Below are 12787 nucleotides of genomic sequence, written 5' to 3'. Positions count from 1 at the left end.
TATGAGCATATATGAATGAGCACAAAGGTATGGGGTGGGGAAGGGACAAAATTCATACAAAAGGAAGGTTGGCACTGACAGGAAGATCCTCTTTCTCTTTTTAAGAAATTTTCAAATTTTCTGAACTTTTTCTCTGGCTTTCATCCTATCCCCACTCAAAACAGACTAGAACATGAGGAACTTTGTTTACACTGATCAGGAGCCATTTTATCATTTTGTTTGATCAACTTGCCATTCAAACAGCCAGAAATGTCCTTCTGGAGTGGCTTAACTCTGGCTTTGGTTCCTCCAGCATCTCCTGAGACGTGGGCAGGTGACACTTTTCTGGAAAAAGAAAGACATTTCAATGTTATGGTGGCAACCAAAATCTGAATATCTCACAGAGAATAAAAGAAACAAAAGGAATTCCTGGAGAAAAAGTACCTCTGCTTATGAGCGTGCAAAAGCAGCACAGAGACACCACAAATATCACTGAATTAAAATCCTAGGGGAGCCTGGCTCTGTAATAAGCAAAAGAGATTGGCCATGACTCCTGGCCTTTCTGTGTTGGGTTGGGAAGAGGGGGCTGTGTGTCCAAGGAAGAACACACTCCAAGAAGAGCACTGGGTTCAAACCCAAATCTTTCCCATTGGTACCAAGCAAATGCCTACTGTCTGTTTCAGAGTAAACTGCTCCAGTTTCCAAGGCCAGTTTTTGTTTGATGGTGTGTTTATTTTCCAGCTGAAAAAAAGATTTCATTTCAGAATGGGGCAAGAGAAGTAGAACCTTAAGTTTTCTGCAAGTGAAAAGAAAAATCCTTTCCTCCCAAACTGCTAAGAGAACAGGACACCTCCAGACACTATTTCACAGAACCCAAGTCTGAGAGAAGTCTGGATAAAGCGAGATACTGCCTATTGCAGAGGGAAATAAACAGATGACTGGAAAAAGTCCATAGCCTGAAGACAGATTAGATTACCGTATCTGAAGAAAGCAACCACCAGAAATGGCTGGTGATACTTCTGCAGGCCAGAATTTAGAGTCATTTGAGCTTTTTTATCCCTCCCTCTTCTCCTCCCACCACTCACCAGTAAAATGAGAAAGAATTCATAACCCGTGTCAGCCACACTCAGATAATCCAAGTCTTAAAGAGTAGAACATTTCATATAACCTCTTTTCTGCCCCTCACAAATGCTTTAACAACTTTAATAAGATAATGTATAGCTATTATCATACAGCAAGCGTAAGTCAAACAACTATCAGCTATTATTTCAGCAACAGAACGAACACTCAGTGTTCCCATAATCCACAGCCTGGAACAGTTTACACATTGTCAATTTAAGACAGAACTGGCTTTTTCCACATATCAAAATCTACACTGATAAATGGGAATTTTTCAGCAGACCCCGCATGATTGGGTAACATACTGAAAAAAAGGAAAAAAAAGAATAATGAGGGCTTCAGTTGCACTTCTGAATTAATGATACCTTAAATTAGTTTAATTAATTAGTTTAGTTAGCAGAGTTACTTAGTTAGCAGATTAATTAGTGTTTGTTGAGCGCTGGAGATAAAAGCTGCATTTAAAAGCTGTTATTATAGGGGGAGTCGGAGATTGTGACGCAGGTTTTCGTCATATTTTATTTATCCAAACACTGGTTCGATCCAGGGTTTTCTTGAGTTTTTCAGCCAGCCCTATCTGGAGGCTGGCTTACTTATTTTTCCAAGAATATGGTGCAGTACAGACATTGCCATAGTTAGCAGCAATCAGGTAAAATAACTCACACAATTTACAGCTAGACTTCTTGTTCTCACCTCCTCTCCTCAAGGCCATGGGTGCACTCAGACACACACGTCAGTGCAAGTGTCATGATATATTCGGACACAGTCAATTCTCATTCTCCTCCTTTCCTCTGCTATCCACATTTATGGCACATTTTGAACAGAGAATCTAGAAACATATTCAGAAAATCAGAGAAGAAAAGCACAAAGCTACAAAAGGGGATCCATACCTCTTCGAAGTTGCCATTGTAACCAAATAAGGGTCCAGTCCAAGGGCAACAACAAGAGCTTTCTGTAAGTAATTCTTGAGTTGTTCAGGTACACGAGAATCATTGAGGGCTATTTCTTGGGCTTTAAGAAGGTTCTCTGCAATGCTTCCCATCGGGGTTTCTGAAATGGAAAAGAAAAGAAAGAACACTGAAAACTATTCAAATCAGCAGACATTTAGACCAAAAATCATACATAGTACAGGTTTTTGAACAAATATGGAAACAGCCATGGAAAGTTTCTCAAACTGAAAAGAATACATACTTCTAATTCACTTCTCTTTGGCTCCTGGTGAGCTGTGATAACATGGAGTGAGATGCAGTTCTGAAAAATTCCCCATTCCTCAAGTGTCAGAGCACGTGTGGGGTTATGAAAGCACCGGTGAGAGCAGCTCTGAGGCACATGGCAAACCAGCTGTATGCACACCCGGGGTGGAGAAATTGCCCCCGGCAGGATTTTATTCTCTGTGGCAGAAAAGCTGCTGAAAACAAAGTGATGCAGGCCAGAGCCACCATCAAGGACATGTTTCCTCAGGAGGACTGGCCCGGACCAGCCCAGCAGCTGTGGGGCCATCCACGACACGTACCTCTGACTTCTCTCTTCTCCATTTCTTTACTATTTACCCGAAATGCCACCCTGGATGTACTCATCAAACATCGGGTCTCACTGGTGTCCTACCTGCTGCCATTGCCTTGCTGACGATCTGGTGTTAGCTTCTAGCCAGATGGTAGCAGGACAGAAGAATGTCATTTTATTTTTTTAATATCTTTTCTATCTGAGGGCTTCAGGGGAAAAATCTGAGGTGGATACATGGAGCAACTCCACCTTCTCAACCAGAGACATGAGGATAGTCAGGTCTTCTCATTAAGGATGGAACAACATTGAGTGTCTCCTACTTCATGTCTTTGGAAATGGGGAAAGGTCTCAACCTCCACAAAGGGCTGCTTCTCAGAGCAGGGCATCTCAGCTTTCTGTAGATATTAAGAGAACAACACTGTCTTTTGGGACAACTTCACTTGTTTTCATTACTCAAGCTACAAACAACAGGAATGCAGACCAGGAAAATAAATAACACATGTTCATTTTACACGGGCATTGTCCTAATGGAGAAGACTTGGAGGTCACCTATACAGCACCATACTCCTGGCAGCAGCCCAGCCTTACACAGAAGAAAAGCAGATTTTGAGTAGATAGAGCAGCCCCTGATTTACAGCTCACGTTGGTATCTCACCATCAGGGGCAGCTCGCTCCTCTTTCAGCAATTTCTAAATTAATGGTCAGTACAGAAGTAACCACTGCTTTCCCGGACCTTGCTAGTTTGTTGGCTTCAGCAAACCCCCCACAGCCCAGCTATGTGCTGTGTGACAACGCAGTGTCTTTCTGCAACATTTTCACCACCTCCAGGCTCCTGCCACGTGTTTGCAAGATGCTGGGTGTCAGGAGCTGCCTTCTCCATCAGCTCCCTGCCAAGCACTCTGAGGCTTTCTGCTAATTTAGCGGAAAAAACACGTGTTTATAATCCATGTCAGATTTCAGCAATCAACATGTTTCACTCCTCGATGAGTAACAGAAAAGGATGCGCTGTCACTCAGGGAGGGGGAAAAGATTTACCTCCAGCTGTTTTGTAACCTGTGTTGTAACACCAACTGCAAGCATCACGAAGTGCTCCCAGACAGCAGCAACATGCAGTACATGCCAAAATCAACTCCACACCAAGGATTATACAATCTTTTCAAGAAGTGCTGCCTTTTTTTTTTTTTCACAGCCCTGGTGATGCTTAGGGCCAACAGCAGAGGTCAGAATTGCCTTCGTTTATGCAAGGGCCTGACAAGCTGGAGCAGAGCCTGGGGCTGGCTGCTCTCAGGACTCTGAGCAATAAGGTGAAGGAAAATTTATGCAACTGCATTTTTTCCTGTGTAACTCCAGGGAAAGCCCTTCTGTTTTAGTGCACAGCTTTGCAGCTGGACCATCGTAAGCACTAAGTTATATCGCCTGGTTTCTTACCCGCGGTTCTATCTATGCACAGACATCTTCCCAACCTAATTGTGCATCTTCTTTTCATGAATATAGGGAATAAAATCTTCTACTCTACAGGTGAAACCAAACCTTTCCAGGATGAGTTTAGATGGCGTTTACTTGGATGGGGGGAACTCAACCAGGAAAGAGGAGGATGTTGTACTGTTTGCAGGGAGCTGCCCAGTAAAAAGCATGGAATGGTGACGAACATGCAAAAAATGAGTCTGAATTTGATAAAAGCCAAGCAAAGATGCTGCATCCAGAGATGTGAGACTGAGTATTTCCCATTTGGGGCCATCCTTCCAGACTTCACATTGATTGTGCAGCCCCAGTGTTGATTGGGAAGAGCTCTGCTCCTGGCCATGCGGAGCACAAGCACCCCAGGTGCCTTTGGTAGGAGCTGCCTGGCATTGAACACCTGCAAATCTGATAAAACCTTGGACGTGGAAGCCTCATATAATCTTCCCAAGCAATTGCAGCTGTTATATTTACCAGTTCATCTCAGGCATCAATAAAGCTTATCGCAACACTCACCACTTTCTCTTAGTGTATGATTACAGTAAGAGCTTACAGTAGGGATTCTCAGGAGTCGCTGACAGAGGATATGCAAAGTATACCTTTATTTTTGTACATAACAAAGGATGCCGTGTGGCAGTGGGAAGCCATACACACTAACAGCCGGTTCCAAAGCCTGAGGGAGTCTAAGGGAGCCCTTCGACAGCTTCAAGGAGCTTCAAATCTGTCTGTGTTCGGAGCAGCCCAAGTTCCCACGAGTTGGTTTTAGAAAATGGCCAAAAGAGGCAGCAAATATCTCACTGCATGTGCCATGCCCAGCATACTCAGTTACCAGAGCTAGCACAAAGGCAGAAAACACACTGGTATAAAACAAGCATCTCAATCCATCCAAAATTACAGCCAGATGTCCTCTTGGCACTGCAATGTCTACTCTCCAACTCACCATGCTCTCATTTCCTCATTCCTTTTTCCCAGTTCAGACCTTTTCCTCCCACTTCAGGTCCACGAAGACCTCCCTCACAGCTCCAAACACTTCTCCCCACACATGCCTTTCTCTATTCCTTTCTGCCAAGCCACAGAGCCTGGGAGGCAGTCCTGGAGCCAGGTTTGACACATCCCATGGTGTCCCCTCCTGGCACACCTCCTCTCCTGGCGGAACCCAGCCAGTCTCCTGAACTCTTCTTCTCACTCAAGGCACCAAAACCCTTTTGTACACCTAGCCCAGCTGTCATCCTGGCTGTCATGTGGCACTCATGCCAGTTTTGCTTGTTAGGTGAAAATCTCTCCCTGCCGGAGAAATCAGAAAGCACCCATGGACCACCTTAGTCACCAGTTTGCAAACACTTAGGAGCAGCTAAAGGCTAAAGCATGCACGGAGGGCTGCAAGCCCCAAGCAGGAAGGTTACCTGCAAGACGCTGCATGTTGCTTCTTGTCCCTCAATGTGGCAGGTTGAGGTTCCTGGTGAGTGGTTGAGCTTCTTGTTGCAATGCAGCTCTGCCTCACGTTGGGCTGCTCCCGGCCAGCTGTGAGATCCAACGGCGTCTGACACTGGAGAAAGGGGGAAAAAAAAGGCAACTTTCAGTGCCTGTGCTTTATGTAACAGCAGTGTTCACATCCGGACCTGGGGAAGCTGCTGGTTCTCAAGGAGATAATCAGCAATTTCATAATATAGCATAGACATGCCCCAGCTAAGCCATCAGGTGTGGAACTGCAAATGCCCCAGGACTTTGAACCCCTGCTTATTTCAAGTTGCCCATAGAGGAGGTTACCCCACACAGCACCCTGTGCATCTCCTGCCTGGGAGAAACACAACTCACATCCAAGTTTGTCCCGTGAGCCAAAGCTGCTACAGCTGGGGTGGCACATGGAGGTGGCAGCCTTTGGCCACAACAAACAGGATGAACTTGGAAAATATGTTTGTCACCTTCTGAAATGAAATACAAGTCATTTAGATGCCCCCTAAACAGATTTAAAAAATATAAACGGAAAATAAGTGAATGCTCAGGACAAAAGAGTAGAAGAAAAGCAAATAAAAGAAGTCCCAATAGTCAGTAGATTGCTATTAATCAAAACAAATAAACAAGATGTAGAGGGCAGATCTCCTTGCATGCCTAAGATTATTCCAGTTTATAATTTAGTAAACAACAAACTGCATTAAACCTGCAGCCTCTGTAGAAAGAGATGCAAATTGTGTTTGTATTGGGAGTTAAAATTTCAGATGAGTATTTGATAAACAGGCTAAGAGCTCTAACATGCCACCTATTCCTCCCTCCACTAGCTTTGGAGGTGACTTTGAGCATGGTGTTTCTGTTCTGGTGGACTCTGTTCTCCTATTCCATAAAATGGGGATAACATCTTATCCCTTCTGTGAAGTGCTTTGCCACCTGCAGATGAAGCCAGCAGAGAGCTCCATGTTAGGTGGTATTCCCTCCATGGAGCAGCAGTGCACGACTTTAGGGGACTTTGTTCTTGCATCTCTTTCCCAAACTGAACTTTGATTTAAATCTAGGTTCCTTGATGAGTTTGGCTGCCATTAAGCCTTCAAAGCAACAAGACCTAGCTTTTGCTCAGCAGCAAGAAGAACAATATTTCCCAACCTCTGCTTTTACACCTGTTATCAATTTTCCTGGGTTTTCTTTCTGCTTTCAGAGGACAGCTTTCTGAGAAATAGCCGAGGAGAAGGCAAAGATGAGTCTGTACTTCCAGGCCTTGCTGGTGAAATCACGCCAGGGACCCATCCCCTGGAGCCCTCCGCACAGCACCCCTATGCCTTTGGGTTGGGGCAGTAGGCTCTGCCCATCAGTTTAGGAGGAGATCTGGCATCCTCTGAACACAGCTGAGTGAAAACTGCAGCATGAGTCCAGCAGATCAGGAGAAGGTTCTGTAACTCAGACCTAATTTTTCCCTTTGTGGGAAAAGTTCAGTACATTAGAGTCCCAGGGAAGCTGGGCAAATGAATCAAAACTCTGCTCATCCCCCAAACAGCCCTTCTGGGATCAAACAGCCTCTGATTGCTTTTTGGAACCTATAATTATATCTGAAAACAACAACAACAAAAAAACTCTTTTCATTGCTTAATGCAAAGCTGGGAATGGAAGCTCAAAGCAGCCAGTGTCGAATCCATCCTTGAGCTCCACTCCCATCTCCCTCTCATAAGAGCAGGTCAGAGCCCCAGAGTCTCCATGCAAAAGGAAAGAAGTTCCTTAACAGCACTGAAGATCACAGAATTTGCTTTCATAACATCGAATTTGCTGTAAGGCATCATGTTAGGTATTAATCCACAGTCTCCCATTGTACTCCTTAGGCATTATAAAACTAGCTGATTATACAACCCCATCCCAGAGCCTGCACGTGTCTTCGGATGCTCCTCACACTCCTAACTCACATCTCAGATTAGATAATCTTTGTTTTATAATTGCTCTCCATGCCACCTCCCTTTCCAACATCTGGTCACCTGGAGACTTTAAAAAGCACCTCAAAGACACCAAGCTACATGAGATCTCCTAGCAGAGGTTTGACTTTCCTAGAAACATGCCGTTGTCAGAAGAGGGTTTTGTGCCGATGGCTGCGGCCGCAGCGCCCGAGGAGCCCCAGCAGACAGACTTCCAACTGGTGCGAGTCAAGAGCACGTGGTGCCGGGTCAAGAAAGGAGAAACCCTTTCTGATCTTGAGGACGAGATCATTCTTTCCGAAGCAAAAATGTAAGTATAGGAGCTCACATTGCTCCCAGTACATTGGTGATAGGGCTGGACGGCTCTGGCTGTACAAAGTGTTTCCCTAATGGGATGCACCTCAGTTGAGCTATCCTTCAACAAGGGAATGTTCAGCTGCAAATTCTCTGCTGTTTTCATACAGCTGAGGGGCTGTGATTGGTGTTGGTTGTGCCATCCAAAGCCAATTCCGCCAACTAACATCCAAAATTGCCAGGTCTCTTAAGGGTCACATGCTAGAGATGAATGCAGGTGCAGCAAAATTACAAACTGAAGACATACATTTGTGCATTAAAATGAGCACAATAATACTTTCAGTAATATTGTGTTTTAAAAGGTCAGAAGAATTTTTTGGAAGGAATAAATCCACAGTGCTTTTCTTTAACATTTAAAAGAGTTAGTGCCAGATTCAGAAGTTTTGTGTTAAAGAAAGCAGAGAAGTGCCCCTGAGACCTGTAAGAGGATGCTCAGGCATGTGGAAAGAAATCAGGCATGTAGAGAAACCTGATTATCCAATGAGTCATCCATTCATTCAGAAAACAAATTGAAGTTTCACAGAAACTTTCAATTTTTCTCCAGCTGCAGATGAAGAGTCTCATAAAATACACTTCACCGTTTCTTTTTTGCTATTATTAAGTAACTCTCAAGTCGCTTTCTTTCCCTGTCTAGGAGCACTTCCTTTTTCTATCATGTTTGTTTTGAGAAACATCAATTCACTCTTACCAATATATGGTAGAGATACTGCTTTCGTGGAGGTTTGTGTGTGGATGTGTGAAGGCAGATGGGAGTAAGTCAACTCTTACCATCAAAATCTACCAGGAAGACGAGGTTTCCTTGATAAAATCTTTGAAAAAACATTGAGAATCACTTCTCCTTTCCCTTCTGGGAAACTGAAATTATTGGTCTGGGGTTTTCTGGTGTTTTGTTGACAAATGAGAACTGGAAGGGAAATTTCTTATTTCTTCAACACTTATGGTTCTGTTTTGTCATTGTCACATGGAATTTCATCCATCTGACTTTTCACTTAAATATGATGAGGTTTATCCATCTTGCGGCCCCACGATTGTGCAGTGCACAGACAGAGATGCCACATGTTCCCCACCTTTGGTTACCTCCTTAAACCAGTTCAGACATGCAGGGTATAAAAGAGAAATACAATGATTGCAATCTATGTTTTCTCATCCTTGCCAGAGGTGAATGTGTCTCTGAAGGTGGGATTTCCTGGACAGTTGAAGCTCCCATCTATTTCTGCTACAAAGTGGTAGAAACACACAACATTCTGGATCCCTCTAACACTACTCTTCTCTGGGGTCACACCACTGACACCCAGCAACTCGAGCTAACCACTAATGGCAAAAGGAGGCTGAGGCGCTTTATCGTCATAGATGAAGTCGTGGATGAACTTTATGGCTCCAAAGTCCGGCGTTACTTTGAAGAGAACAACGTGCAGCACAAAATCCTCGCCCTGCCTACCACAGAAGAAACGAAATCCATGGACCTGGTCTTGAACATCCTGCAAGAAGTACAGAACTTCAGCATTGACAGGCGAACAGAGCCCATCATTGCCATTGGAGGAGGTGTTTGCCTGGACATTGTGGGGTTAGCTGCTTCCCTCTATAGAAGACGCACCCCTTACATCCGCGTCCCAACCACCCTCCTCTCCTACGTTGATGCCAGCGTGGGAGCAAAGAATGGAGTGAACTTCCTCCAGTGCAAGAACAAGCTTGGGGGCTACACCCCCCCAGTAGCTAGCTTTCTGGATAGATCCTTCATTCAGAGCATTCCCCGGCGACACATCTCCAATGGCCTTGGCGAAATCTTAAAGGTATGAACTCCTGCAACTGCAGCTTTTAATCCTGAAATAATGGTAAGATATTTGTCAGCATCTACAGCATTATTTAGGCAGCCTCGTGGACTCCAAGGTGGGCCACCAAGTCTGCAATGGTACTTGTAACTCTCTGTATATGTATCTATATAGTATATTTATATATCCATATAGCTATATATCTACATAGCTATATGCATCTACACAGTTACAGCCACTAAATTTGCTAACTTTTTCCTTTACACACAATGTAAACAAACTCCCAAACTCAAAGCCTGACAGACAAAAGGCACAGCCAGGTAAGAAAGAGACTGACCCATAGCACATTTAAATGAACTGCTCGCAAACGATTTGAGGCTCATTATTCTGGGGATTAATAATCTGCAAGATCATGCGCACCTACCTCGAGGGGTATGATGATTGGGGCCAATCAATCTCCTATGAAACAAATTCTACTTCTAAAATTACCTGGGAAGTGCGCTGTAAATGGTTTTATGCCTGAAGAGCTTGGAAAACTTTTGATGAAGCTGCTCAAGTGTATTAGAATAAAAGCTCATCAGTAGTATTCTTCTGTGTTTGCACCGTGGGAACTTCCTGAGGATATCTGGAAACTTTTGGCAGGCACTGGGAAACCCAGTTTCCAATGCAGGAGGGCTGTAATGGCAGTCAGAAAGGGACCAAAAAAAATCCTTTCTGAATCCTCATATTCTGTATATTCCAGTAGTTTCCCAACTTTTCTTCCCTAAAGAGTAGAATTTGCCCTTGTGCCAAATGCACAGGTATTTCTTTGCCAACATGCAATTACATACAATTACATACAATTGTACTTCACTCTATTGAAACACTCTATTGTCAGCAGCACATACAAGGATCACGTAGTTGTTTATGATTACCTCTTCTGTTCTTTAATCTAGATGGCACTCATGAAGCACAAAGGGCTGTTTGACCTGCTCAAGAGCCATGGCAAATACCTGCTGGACACCAAGTTCCAGTCTTACAGTGGCTCTGCCAACCGTGGGGACGCTGCACTGCAGACCACCAGGATTGCCATTGAAACCATGCTGGAGGAGCTGGCTCCCAACCTTTGGGAAGATGACCTGGACAGACTGGTGGATTTTGGTCACCTTATAAGCCCAGAGCTGGAAATGGTGAGTGACAAGCTTCATGCTGCATTACCTCATTAAAAAAAAAAAAAAAAAAAAAAGTCATATTCAAACAGCAACATGAAAACTTGGTGTAAATGTAGCTCAGCCAAACACAATAACTGCATAAACAACTGAAGAGCACCCAATACAACCAGCCTGGTCCTGCTGGTCCCTGGCTCAGGGAATGCATTTTGCTGCCCCATTTCCCCCAGAGCCCAGCTGTGTTTCTTATTTAGGAAGTTGCTATTGCTTTCTTGCCAAGCATTTACCAAGGCACAGAGGTGACCAGGTTTCAGAGGATCCATTAGAAACCACTAGCACTAACTATAGGAGTGCAAAGGCACAGAGACCACAGCCCATATTGCTGGGGGGAAAATTGCCGCTGAGAAATGAGTGGGGAGATCCAGCGCTTATGCAAAATTCAGAGCTCTTCTCTCCATCCTATTGTGCACTTCATCAGTAATTTGAACAGGAGGAGAATTGGATCCTGGATCCCTGTGGGAGATATAACATGCCATTAATCACATGTAAAAGAGACCATCCTTTGCAAACCATAAATCACAAAGTACTGACCCCCAGCATACACACGCTACTACAGCTCGGAGCTGAAAGTTAATTTTCATGGGTTCTTTAGGAAATAAGTAGTTATTCATATACTTGGCAACCTAACCCTTTTCTCCCACCTCCCCTTTGCTCCATTTCAGAGGGTTTTGCCATCGCTGATGCACGGAGAAGCCGTGACCATTGACATGGCATTCATGACGTACGTGGCCCACATGCGGGGGCTGATCACGGCGGATGAGAAGGAGCAGATCATCCAGTGTATGCGGGGCCTGGAGCTGCCCGTGTGGCACGGTGCCTGCAGCTGGGCCCTCATCCAGGCGGCGCTGAGGGAGCGCCTGCAGCACGGAGGGGGGCAGCCCCGCATGCCGCTGCCCACCGGCCTCGGCGTGGCAGGTACAAAGCGTGGGGATGTGCTGAAGAGGTGTTTGTGGTGCTTCCTTAGCATCTCAGCAATCCTGCTGGGAGGCTGAGCCCTCCTGCGTGGGTCTTAAGAATGGACCAAGAGCCAGTGGGTCACATCATGGCAGCCTGCAGCTCCCTCATAAGGGCAGGCGCTGATCTCTGCTCTCTCTGGTTGGGTGTTAGGGAAAGGTGGGCACGGCCGAAGCTCAGGGAGTGCTGGGACATCTCTCTCAGCCATAGGGTTTGAGTATGGAACCAGGAGCTGGATGGGCACTGACCGGTTCTGCTTTGCAAACCAACAGCCTAGACACAGTGCTAGGACAGGCAAACCATCAGAGTCATACAAGGAAAAAGACCCTTCATTATACTTGAAAATAGTTGTTAAGTTGTCCTCGCTGAAAGGAATTTAATATATCTAGAACTAATTCTGGAAAACAAAATATTTGTTCAGCAACTCAGGTGAGATATTCTTACCTATAAAACGTTAAAAAAAATCTTAATGCAGAAGCAATGCATAGGACCAGGCTGCAGCCTTACATCCATACCCAGAATATTTCCACTAACCTCAGCCTCTGAGCACTCGCAAGAAACCAGGCTCTTATAAACTGCTCAGAGGAGCTGCCCTCCTCCTAGCGAATTATCATGAACAAGCAGGAGAAGCTTCCCTGGACACCCAGCTAACTCCAGGCTTTGTTTTACAGAGATATTCAATGACATCAGCGAGGAGACGCTGAAAGGTGCCTACAAGCTGTGGGTTAAGGACTGCAGGACGGTGCTGGAAGAGGGGACAGCCAACCTGTGAGCGCTGCACAGCTGTGCTCAGCATCCTGCCTGCTCCCGGAGCTGCTCAACACCATGGGTGGGTAGGCAGGGCTGAATTTAAGGCAGAATGAATACAGCAGCATGAATTCCTGCAGAATTACGAAAGCCTCTGAGCTCTCTGAAGCAAGTATATCAGCCTAGTTTGCCTACTGTGATTGCTGTAGTTGGAAAGAAATTTGTTAGAGCTGTGTTGTGCTCACAAAGGGATCACAATGCCCATGCTGTAGTTCTTAGCAGCCTTGTGTCTCCTTTGGTAGGAAGTGGG

Source organism: Meleagris gallopavo, chromosome 14 (assembly GCF_905368555.1).
Source record: "Meleagris gallopavo chromosome 14, MGAL_WU_HG_1.1, whole genome shotgun sequence".
Taxonomy (NCBI): domain Eukaryota; kingdom Metazoa; phylum Chordata; class Aves; order Galliformes; family Phasianidae; genus Meleagris; species Meleagris gallopavo.
This window is presented reverse-complemented; position numbering follows the sequence as displayed.